This window comes from Dendrobates tinctorius, unplaced genomic scaffold (assembly GCF_039654945.1).
Source record: "Dendrobates tinctorius isolate UK_male_01 unplaced genomic scaffold, ASM3965494v1 ptg000010l, whole genome shotgun sequence".
Lineage (NCBI taxonomy): Eukaryota > Metazoa > Chordata > Amphibia > Anura > Dendrobatidae > Dendrobates > Dendrobates tinctorius.
In genome coordinates, this window is record NW_027361678.1 from 700,609 (window position 1) to 713,322 (window position 12,714).

The 12,714-nt window shown below is 41.0% G+C and overlaps 1 protein-coding gene across 5 annotated transcripts in view; it reads right to left on the reverse strand.

Annotated features, from left to right (window-relative positions):
• Positions 1-12,714, reverse strand: part of DAAM1 (dishevelled associated activator of morphogenesis 1) — a 214,121-nt gene that overhangs the window by 110,266 nt on the left and 91,141 nt on the right. The window contains exon 1 of one of the 5 annotated variants that reach the window (XM_073585589.1): positions 3,242-3,375. The exons of 3 other annotated variants lie outside the window; for them this stretch is intronic. The gene's annotated coding sequence lies outside the window, so the exon portion shown is untranslated. Of the gene's footprint in view, positions 1-3,138; positions 3,376-12,714 lie in introns of those variants that run through there. One more of the 5 variants, XM_073585580.1, reaches the window with a different exon arrangement.

Here is a 12,714-nt window from a genome sequence, read left to right on the forward strand (position 1 = left end):
TCAATGTGGCCATAATAATTCTCTACATTATATTCGCTATCGATTAATGAGGTTCATTATAAATGGGTTCAATGCTAGTCCATCCCTTGGAAGCTTCAATGGCCATATTTCTCAAATGACAATATTATATTGCTAGGATTTCTAATATTTTCCCCCATTACTAATGTTTTAATGGAAAATGTGAAAAATCTGCAAAAATAAGTCTGCATCAGCGCTTTATTGCCTAGGGATGTATCCAATATACATCCGGCAGCCCCCAGATACACTGCAGGAAGCTGCGGTACTGCGGCATCACTTAATCCCCCAGTTGTCATCATAATAGAATTATATTTATTATTCCCAAGCTATATTAAACTAAAAGTTGTATAGACCCCACTCCACAGCAATCCTGCTGCACGAGAGCTAAGGCGAAGTTCACACTAGTATTTGGTGTTCTGTTTTGTTGCACCATTATGTGCAATTATATTGTACAGAAAAGTTAAAAAGTAGTCCATTTGGTTTTCAATTGGACAGCCGTCATTTAAGAAAAAAAAAAAAATGATGGAACTGGGAGGCAATGAAAGATCAAAATCTCGGCAAATCTGTGCATTACACACACAGCCTATTGGTTTAGATGGAAACCGTGAAAGGCTATGTTCCCAGTGAGCATTGAAAACATGGACAACCCGCACCGGCAAATGTCACTGTAAATACGGAAATACGGTGTCATTACACCGCGTATTTCGTGATTTGAAGTACAAAGGGAGAAATCTGCGGTAACAACGCTACGTATTCGAAATACTCCAGTGGAGGACATATCATTGGAGCACCCTGGGGCCCAAGAAGTAAGGGGGGGCCATTTACTTCTTCAAAACAGGTAATATTGTGCATTATGAAGAGCTACTGGACTACAAAGGGCCCGTAATTTGCTCTTGCTCAGGGGCCCGTTTCTGCCTGTATCCACTATTGAAATACTCAGCAAATTAATTTAAGTTGCAGATATTCTCCAGAGCATGAGGATTTTCCAAAAATCTCATGCCAAAGACTGGTAAGTGTGTAACACACCTTTCTCTGGACAAAAAATACACTGCATGAGAACAAGTCCTAATGCTCTAATTCCCTTTTTCATGGCGATACAGGGAAGCAAACATTTGCTTCTGGGTTTCACTTTCACCAAGTATTGTAGCCTAGTGGATCACTGGAAGCCCATGAAGAAAAACACCCATTCATTAGCTAATCATTGGGCAACCATTCTAAAAAAAAAAATAAGAAAAAGGCACCACCCAAAGCCAACCCAGCTACTTTCCGTGGCCAATTCTGAGAAGAATGGCACCACCATTGATGGGGCTCATTCAGACATCTGTGCAAATTGGTCCGTACATGGATCACAATGCACGGACTGGCCGCTTGGTGCATTTCTATGAGGCCGTCGTGCTCTGGTCGAGAGAGCTGCGACCCGTCCATGCTTTGTGGTCTGATCCTGGACCTATTTGTCATCTGAATGAGCCCAAAAACAGATTTTTTTTCCCCACAGTGAACCCACCCTCATCTACATATTTCTTTTATACGGCAACTCAGAGAATCCGGAATTCCTATAATTTTGGGATCTATTCTAGAAGGCCTAACATTTATGCAAACTAGGAACAGAATCAACCATTAGTTTAAAAACCACTGCAAAGAAAAGGGATTGGGAAAAACATGATTTTTTTTATGCAAAAACTAAACCATATTGGTAAATGTAGTTAAATGGCAATGTTAGATGGAAAGGAATGGCGCCGTTTTGTGGCAAAAAGCACCATTTATCATTTTATATTACCATGAAACGACTGCAGGAGATTATTGTCAAATTTGCCCCATTCTTCAGATTGATCTGTAGTACAAGGATGGTATTATTGGAATGGCTGAGAGTAAAACAGCCCTTTTTATTTTTTTTTACGCTTTAATCATGATTTATTGAATGAGAGGTACCGGTTGCTAGGTTTCCTACTCGCTCCTTACTGGTTTATTGTTAATCTCTTGAGACAATCTGCGCAATTGCTACAGGCTAGTGTGAGTAATGAGTTTCCCCTCAGTTAGGACTCTAATTAATTTGGTGCGGGGACTTGTTGAAATCTTCTTACAGCACCAAAAACACCGTTACTCCATCCATGCCGAGTTACAAGACAGATCTACTATAATCTCCATGGTAACAGACTTCCTGCTCTGAGCCCGGCCCACAAATTATAGGCACAGCTCCTCATCTAAGCACGGATGCCACAGGACGGTGGGAAACGGGCGACAGGGAAAATGGCATTTCTAAAAAATATGGGAAAAGAAGCACAATTACAATGAAAAGGGAGTTTCAATGAAAACATTTATTTATAATTTAGATCTAAAAAGGGTAAAATGCCGTCACTTAATGGGTCCCACGGCATTCAAAACACTTGCACATTAGCCGAAAATAAAAATAAGTTTGCAATTCTAATTTTTTTTTTTTAACCACATTTTTATACATCTTCTATTTTTAACCATAGCTTCAGGTTTTTTTTGTGTGAAATAAATGGAAAGAAAACATTACTTTATTCTATTCATTTACAGAATATTCTGTATGCTTTTATATATTCTGTAGTCTCTACCACTCACAACTATATCTATATATTTCTCTCTCTATATATATATATATGTGCATGTATGTATATAAGTATGTGTGCATGTGTTTGTGTATATTATATATATATATATATATATATATACACACACACACACACATATATATATATATATATATATACACACACACATATACACATATATAGGCACATATATACACACACACACACACATATATATATAGAATGTGTATGCGTGTATGTAAATCGATGTGTGCTTGTGTATCTATGTATATGGAGATGTGTATGTGTGTGTATGTACACTAAATATATACATATACACATACATACATATACACACACACGGTATATTACACTCACTCGCATAGATTATATATATGTATTCTCTGCAGCTATATATTCAGCATATTCTGTATGCTCTATACTCTTAATGATGCATCTAAACATACACCTGGACAAGGCGGAGAATATCCTCTGCCCCCAGCACGGTATCCTAAACAGTTAACATCCGCAGCTTGCAATAATTACGCCTTCCTTCCTTTCTCCTTACCTGTTCGGGAGGACACCAGCCTACCACACCGGGTTACATTTCCGTATTGTCCCTACGTAAATGGCTATTCCAAAAAAAAAAAAAAAAATACCAATAAAATCACCTTCAGGTATTATTCAGCCATTTCCCATTTTAAACATCATCTCGTTTTAGGTCCAAAAAGTAAATATAATAATAAAATAAATTTTAAAAAAAAAATCAGGGTAAGGTTTTCCAACCTCAGTCTTTTCGCCTTGCAGCGACACACGAAGTGACACAGCTGTGGCTGCTCATTGAAGCAATAGGGAATCCCTCCTCCCTATCTGAATAGCGCAGTAGTCATTGGATGGCCTCAGCTAACCAGCCCATGGAAGGAAAGCCTGCAGGGCTAGGAGCCTGCATGATGTAGCTATGCAGATAGAGCTGGGACACTGAAGGTGGATGGAGAAATGCAAACACATGACAAGGCAGTTTTCTCCCAATCCCAACAGCAGCTGGCTGCCCTGGCTTCCATGCTTCGGATCAGAGCCGTAATTATAACACAGAGTATTTGCATAAAATCTTCTAGTCATCCTAGGATATAAAGGGGTTTTTCACCTTAAGGTTGTTTTTTTTATTTTCAGTTAAACGGGTTGCCAGGCTTAGGGTTCAAGTTTGCAGTCACTATGTGACCACAGACTTGTGAATCCTCACAACACGCGCACTGTCATGATTCTCCTGTGCCAGCGCCATTTCACCACAAGTATGCGATTTGCAGTCACATGCCGACTAGTTGTGAGTGGCCTCACTCAGTACAAGTGAATTGGCTGAGGTCAGACACGTCTAGTTAGAATGTGGCGGGATGTATGCAAATTGCATACTTGTGGCTTTATGATTGCCCGCTACTGGCAAATCCTGACAGTGCGCGCTGTGAGGATTCACAAATCTACAGTCACAGAGTGACGGCTGTTTTGAACCCCAAGCCTGGACAACCTATTAGGGTGAGTGCACACGCTGCCATTGTGCTGCAAATTTTTCCACGCGGATTTGGCAAAATCCGCAGGTAAATCAGCAGGTCAAAAGACCTGCGTTTTATCTGCGGTTTTCCCCTGCGGTCTGACACCTGGACAATGGAGCAGGTGTACAACCGCTGCGATTCCGCACAAAGAAGTGACATGCTGCGGATTTGAAACCGCAGCAAATTCGCGCGGAAAAATCTGCAGCATGTGCACTGCGGTTTTCATTTTCCATAGAAAATAAAGGTACTGTACAACGCAGCAGAAACTGTTGCGGATCCACAGGTCCAAAATTGCTGCGGATCCGCAGCGTGTGCACACACCCTTAAACTAATTCCGCAGGCAGCAATAGACATTGCAATACAGATGCTACGGAAGCGCAAAGTGCAAAATTATTAATGAAACAATGAAAAATAAAATGTTTAGCTCCAAGCTCCAAATACTTAAATTTTAAGTTTACGTAAAAATAAACAGTTCTTAAAGTGTAAAACCCCTTTAAATATTTGTCTCCCATGTATGCAGCTGGACATTGCAATATCTACCCAATGATAGCATGCTGACAGTACCATCTATGCAGGGTTCTAGAATATATAAACAATACTTTACATGTTAACGTGCAGAGCAATGTACTTGTCTGCCAGCGCACAGTGTCCCTAAGGAATCATATTACAGGCCCACAGGTTCCGCGTGTATGGGGACTTGCCGAGGTGTTCTACCCAGAAGCAATGCTTTTAGCAGAAAATACCTACATAATTCAATATGGTTTTTTTTCTTGAGGATTCACAAATAAGTTGTGAGCAAAAAACAAACTTCTATTTAGCTTCATAGTATGTCCAGGTTACATACCTGGGGTGTAACTACAGTGGGTGCAGGAGATGCAGCCTAAAAGGGGCTCAAACTCTCCTTTAGCCCATATATGAAGACCAATACTTGTGAAGACCTGAAATAATTGGGGGCAGTGTCGGAAAATTAGTATTGGGACCAACGAGCTTCAAGTTACGCCACTGATGGTGCATCATGCATGGTGTCTTAAGCCCCCCCCCTCCAAGATTTCCTAGTATCAGAAACGCTATATATGGCTGCTCCCTTAGTAAGAGAGTCATTTTGTTGTTGTTGTTCTATTTGTATAGTGTTTTTCTTATTAGAATCTCATCTGACAGAACTTCTTGTACAACAAACCAAAGAAGATTATATCAGAGCGAGCACATGAGCAATGACATAATCCTTCTAGACAGTGATCATGGGTGGTTGCTACAGATCATGTAAAGGCAGTCTGACTGCATAGAATGACTGTCCAAATCCAGCACAGACACTGGGTGCACCCTAGGTGTGGCCAAACATAACATTTAAGTGCACCTTCCCAGCTATCTTCGACCTTCTCTGGCTCTCAAAGAAGAGGTGGGATGGAGATAGAGGAAAAACAAGTAGGTGGAACGATGTACTTAAATTTTTGGCCACACCAAGGGTGCACCAAACAGCTGTGCTTGGCTTGAACAGTCATCCCGCGCTGACAGACTCCCTTTTAATGACAAAAAGTTAGACTGAACAGAGTAAAAAAGAAAAAGACTTTCTCTGGAGGAAAGAACAAGGCACTTGCTGCTATACGATGCCTCCATATGGCAACGTTTTATGGAGATATTCTCCTCTAACAGCATTAAGAAATAACCACGTACAATGACACCCAAACGCTATATAAAAACCGCCTGCACCGAGAAGTGCAATATGCTGCATAGACCACCATGGTGCGACATCACAGCTCCACACAACTATAGCTGCACAACTATACTAGGAGTACCCCATACAGGTGTCTCTGAATCAAGTCACCATCTAGTTCAAAGAAGCCAACAACTTTTTTTGTGTAATTACATTATCATTATTAATTAGGCTATGATTCTGACTGATCTTAAAAAGGGCCGTCTCACCTTTATTAATGGGTAAAATTACCAAGAACTTGTAAAAATTAGCAATATTGCAATTCTTCTCTTAATAAAAAATAAAGTCCTCAAGGGCAAATGGATTATGATAATTGTGCAGTGTATAGTCCATTGCCAGGTTACTGGCCACTTTCAAGGAGAACGCGCTCGCAAGCTATTAGTTATACGGCTTGCAGGCGCTGCGCTGAAGTCGGATTGCTTCATGGCCCAAGTGTTCTCCGATTCTCATTGCAGCATTCGAGAGTGCACAGTTCAGACCACCAGCCCGAACTGTCAATCAATGGAAGTGCACCGCCACCAGGCAAGCAGGAAACCAGGAGGCAAGACAGCGGTGCACTGCTGAATATTAAAGATGAGAGCACCTCTTTAATCTAATGTGTATGGACTCCCTTAAAGTTTAAAGAAATGGTTGACTGCGGCCATAACGAGTGATCATTGGCTGTTTCAATGAAATGAACGATCATTTGCTTTCACCAACACAGACCAGACATGCTTTGTTTTTCAGACGGTGATCAGAATTGGCTACACCGACGGTCAAAAAACAGAATAACTTCCAGTGTAAAAGATGAAGAACAGCATCTCATCCGGGTGAAAAGTATATAAACATTTATTGTGCCATGACAAAATGCAGTGTAGTCTGCAATGTATTTCAGGCCATCAAGAAACGATCACTGGTCAACCCGTTCCCATCTACTATGTGTGAGATTATGACTTTGGTCAGTGTATGGGGTCATCCTCTACCGCCATAGGCTTCATGAGGAGGTTCTCTCATGAGGAGTAGCATAAAGTCATTCAGCAGGGATTTCCTGACCATTTTTTTGATAAAAACCTAAAGTTAAGCCCAACTCAAAACAATTCATCTTTCAGGGGCTCATACATCACAAAACCCATGCAAACCTGACGTTGCCTCTAAATAAGGACATGGCGCTTACACCGGTGAATACGGGGAGCGGGCTATGCTCTTAGAAGGACATGGGTTGGTTTTTTTCAGCTTTAAGTCCACATGGGAATGTTTACATTCTTCTCCGTAGAGCCGAGGTACATTCTGTCGCTGCTATATAAAATCCCTACAGTCTCTCCAGTCACATACCAGACCCCAGGTATTCACAGCTCACTCTCTAAACTAACAAATCCTCCATACAATCAGGATTAGGACCTTTTTGTGCTGCAAAAACAACATTTCTAACCCTGAGGAGACAGAAATAAGTTAAATATAAAAACAAACAAAAAAAACAAACAAACACATAATTGTATACAAGGCTGGTAAAATACTAAATTGCTAATGAAAATCTTATCTTTTTTTCTGTTTTACAGAACAATTATACAAAAAAGTCAGCCATATGCCCCTTTTGTTAGACCATAAATGTTGGCGTGCGGAGACAGATGGAAAATGAATAGTTGGGAAGTTGCGCTAAACTGTTCGACCACGCCATGGGGGCACCGAGCGCCAAGGTTTAGTTTGACAGAAAACTAAAATCTAACTCGTTTCTTCCCTCTATTGCTTTCCTATGTGAACTACAAAAGATCAGAAGCTACATTGAAATAGACGTAAACCTAAAGCGAAAAGCTTAAAAATATTTAAAAAAATAAAAATAAATTAAAAAAGCTTAAAACATAATAGCAACCTGAAGATTTTTAGAGAGATACCTGCAGACAATCGGAGGCAAGAAAGGATTCTGTTATTTTTATTATTTAACGGCAATCGGCTCGATCTCGAGCAATGGCGACTTGATAGATGAACGATCTTGTGCTAGCCTAGATAGGTCCACCAGGGTCTTCTCCACCATTACCTTGATAGTATCAAACCATCGCGTAGCAGGTCTTCTAGGCTTATGGAAATACCCCAGTGGTGCAGCTATAAACAGTATGTCATATACAAAATCTGGATTAAAGACAACCTGTCACCAAGTAAAAAGTGACCAGTTTTCAATCTTATTTCCGCTGTATCCTTGAGTAAAAATTTGCACTAACTAGAAAAGCCCATATCTCTCGAATTGTATGATGGATTTAAAAAAGTATAACAAAAAAACAGACTTTAAATTAATAATATAATGGTAAATATAATTTTAAATCTTCCATGCACATCCAGAGATATGGGCCTATTCAGTGTAATTTAGAGCTACAGTGCCTACAAGTAGTATTCAACCCCCTGCAGATTTAGCAGGTTTACACATTCGGAATTAACTTGGCATTGTGACATTTGGACTGTAGATCAGCCTGGAAGTGTGAAATGCACTGCAGCAAAAAAGAATGTTATTTGTTTAATTTTTTTATTAAATTGTGAAAAGTTTATTCAGAGGGTCATTTATTATTCAACCCCTCAAACCACCAGAATTCTGTTTGGTTCCCCTAAAGTATTAAGAAGTATTTCAGGCACAAAGAACAATGAGCTTCACATGTTTGGATTAATTATCTCTTTTTCCAGCCTTTTCTGACTATTTAAGACCCTCCCCAAACTTGTGAACAGCACTCATACATGGTCAACATGGGAAAGACAAAGGAGCATTCCAAGGCCATCAGAGACAAGATTGTGGAGGGTCACAAGGCTGGCAAGGGGTACAAAACCCTTTCCAAGGAGTTGGGCCTACCTGTCTCCACTGTTGGGAGCATCATCCGGAAGTGGAAGGCTTATGGAACTACTGTTAGCCTTCCACGGCCTGGACAGCCTTTGAGTTTCCTCCCATGCCGAGGCCAGGCTTGTCCGAAGAGTCAAGGCTAACCCAAGGACAACAAGGAAGGAGCTCCGAGAAGATCTCATGGCAGTGGGGACATTGGTTTCAGTCAATACCATAAGTAACGTACTCCACCGCAATGGTCTCCGTTCCAGACGAGCCCATAAGGTACCTTTACTTTCAAAGCGTCATGTCAAGGCTCGTCTACAGTTTGCTCAAGATCACTTGGAGGACTCTAAGACAGACTGGTTCAAGGTTCTCTGGTCTGATGAGACCAAGATCGAGATCTTTGGTGCCAACCACACACGTGACGTTTGGAGACTGGATGGCACTGCATACGACCCCAAGAATACCATCCCTACAGTCAAGCATGGTGGTGGCAGCATCATGCTGTGGGGCTGTTTCTCAGCCAAGGGGCCTGGCCATCTGGTCCGCATCCATGGGAAGATGGATAGCACGGCCTACCTGGAGATTTTGGCCAAGAACCTCCGCTCCTCCATCAAGGATCTTAAGATGGGTCGTCATTTCATCTTCCAACAAGACAACGACCCAAAGCACACAGCCAAGAAAACCAAGGCCTGGTTCAAGAGGCAAAAAATCAAGGTGTTGGAGTGGTCTAGTCAGTCTCCTGACCTTAACCCAATTGAAAACTTGTGGAAGGAGCTCAAGATTAAAGTCCACATGAGACACCCAAAGAACCTAGATAACTTGGAAAAGATCTGCATGGAGGAGTGGGCCAAGATAACTCCAGAGACCTGTGCCGGCCTGATCAGGTCTTATAAAAGACGATTGTTAGCTGTAATTGCAAACAAGGGTTATTCCACAAAATATTAAACCTAGGGGTTGAATAATAATTGACCCACACTTGTATGTTTAAAATTTATTAAAATTTAACTGAGCAACATAACTTTTTGGTTTGTAAGATTTATGCATCTGTTAATAAATCCTGCTCTTGTGTGAAGTTTGAAGGCTCTAACTTATTTGCATCTTATCAAACCTGCTAAATCTGCAGGGGGTTGAATACTACTTGTAGGCACTGTATATAAGCAAAGCATAATATATATATATATACTGTGTTTATACACACTCACACTATTGGAAAGTGCTGCGGAATATGTTCGCGCTATATAATATATATATATATTTTGTGTTATTTTTTTCGTTATAGTTATTGCACATTTTTATGATCTTTAAAAAAAAAAAAAAATAAGGTGAGGAATTAAAAAGGTTATAATGGTAGAAAGCTAGCGATAGTGCTAGTTGCCATCGTAACCTACCTATATTATATCTCTTCATCCCAGTAACCCCCATGTGCGAGAACAGCAACATTATTAGAATACAAGCAAAACAGAATAAACGATGCAAAGAAAAGGTATACTGCTATCCCGCTGACATAAAGAAAGCGCGACGCCCATGTGACACCGGCTTTACGCAGCGTATAATTGCCAATCATTGCTGCTTTTTAAGTGCCAAGTGCTATAAAAACTGCTATGTATGTCCATTCTCACTAATCTGCCTAATCCTGATGCATCTGCAATCTGAATTCCTAGAAAGTCTCCAGTAATGTCCACTGATCGAATGAAAAAACACAGGACCATAGAATTCCCAAAACAGGATGTCCATCTGATGCAGGTATCAAAACAGGAGCACATAAGGTATCCCCTATTCCGCACGTTGGTCCTTAATGGAAACATGTATAATAAGTTTTTTAATCCAGCATCCACTTTTTCACACTATTACTTTTAGGTCCAACAATTTTTTGCCGAATTCTTATTACTTCATTATCTACTGGAGCGGTTTTTTGGGGGGCTCTTGTGTTTTTAATTTTTCTACTCTCTGCCGCAACCACTAGGGGTAGCTCAGGAGCATACTGCAAATTGTATTAGGTATTCAAATTCTGCAGCTCCCTCTAGTGGCAGGTCTAGGCAGAAAATATGTTTTAGACTGATTTTTGTACTCTTAAGGCCTGTTTCACATTTCCGTTTGTTGCCATCAGTCAAAATCCGTCGTTTTGCTTCAAAATAGTGGATAGCAACGGATCCGCCGCTATCCGTCATTCGTTGTAATGGTCGCCTATGGGCGGCGGATCCGTTGCCAACCGTTTATTGACGGAATCCGGCAACGGATCCGCTTTTTGACACTGAGCATGCCCGGAATAATTTCCTTGCCAGAAATTTAACCCCAAATTCCGTTCTGGGGGCAAAATCTCTCTCTCTCTCTCCTTTCCACATTCCACAGTCATGTCACTTTAAATTTCATCACCTTGGCACCAAAAATGGATCCTGTGACATCCGATTGTGGCAAAACGGAAACGGATCTTTTTTTTTTTTTTTACACTCTGGCGGATTTTGACCGACGTCAAAAAACTGAAGTGTGAAATAGGCCTAAGGCTGCTATAAAACTATGCTTATATGCAGAAGATACTCTGCTAATTTTCCCTCTAGATGTGTGGATAGAAAGTCTGTAAGGTATTACAGTAGGAGCAAAGTGGATGAGAATTTTTGGGGAATCTCACCCACATGCTGCAGGAAAAAAAATACACAAAGAAATTAACAGGGTTATCCGGCTGTAGGGTACAAATCTGCAGGCACTATGTGACTGCTGACTTGTGAATCCGCACAGCACTCAGTCAGGATGACTGAAAGTATGCAAATTTCATATGTGGTCACATGCCAACTAGACGTGTGTGGACTCAATCAATACAAGTGAAATGAGCGAGGCCGGACAAGTTTAGTCGGAATGTGGCCCGGAAGAACACTTTGGTCTAGTGGCATAGTCTTTGGTTGGCTTTACAAATTATGATTTCTCCTAAAGGCCGTGATAGATCAGCATAAAATGTACACGGATGCAATGTTGGAGTTGGTCTATACGATTCATGCAGCCTGTGAATCAGATCTCAGATCCCCTTTAACATGCAGGATGGATCAACACAAATTTTACATTTTGCAGACATTGCCACGGAATTTATTGTGAAATTCGCAACATTTTTTTTTCTGGACAAATTACGGAATGTTTGATTGCGTCCGAACATTTTAGTGTAGGGTTTCAAGATTGATATGCATAAGGCTGTGTTCACACTACACTGTGTGAAGAATTATTAGGCAAATGAGTATTTTGATCACATCATCTTTTGGCTTTCAAGCCTATTGCAAGCTGCATAGGCTTGAAAGCCAACTGCCAATTATGTAAATCAGGTGATTTGCATCTCTGTAATGAGGAGGGGTGTGGTCTAATAACATCAACACCCTGTATAAGGTGTGCTTAATCATTAGGGAACTTCCTTTCCTTTGGAAAAATGGGTCAGAAGAAAGATTTGACGGACTCTGAAAAGTCAAAAATTGTGAGAAGTCTTGCAGAGGGATGCAGCAGTCTTGAAATTGCCAAACTTTTGAAGCGTGATCACCGAACAATCAAGCATTTCATGGCAAATAGCCAACAGGGTCGCAAGAAGCGTGTTGATAAAAAAGGCGCAAAATAACTGCCCATGAATTGAGGAAAATCAAGCGTGAAGCTGCCAAGATGCCATTTGCCACCAGTTTTGCTATATTTCAGAGCTGCAACGTTACTGGAGTATCAAAAAGCTCAAGGTGTGCCATACTCAGGCACATGGCCAAGCTAAGGAAGGCTGATAAACGACCACCTTTGAACAAGAAACATAAGATAAAACGTCAAGACTGGGCTAAGAAATATCGTAAGACTGATTTTTCTAAGGTTTTATGGACTGATGAAATGAGAGCGACTCTTGATGGGCCAGATGGATGGGCCTGAGGCTGGATCAGTAAAGGGCAGAGAGCTCCACTCCGACTCAGACGCCAGCAAGGTGGAGGTGGGGTACTGGTATGGGCTGGTATCATCAAAGATGAACTTGTGGGACCTTTTCGGGTTGAGGATGGAGTGAAGCTCAACTCCCAGACTTCCTGGCAGTTTCTGGAAGACACCTTCTTCAAGCAGTGGTACAGGAAGAAGTCGGTATCGTTCAAGAAAAACATGATTTTC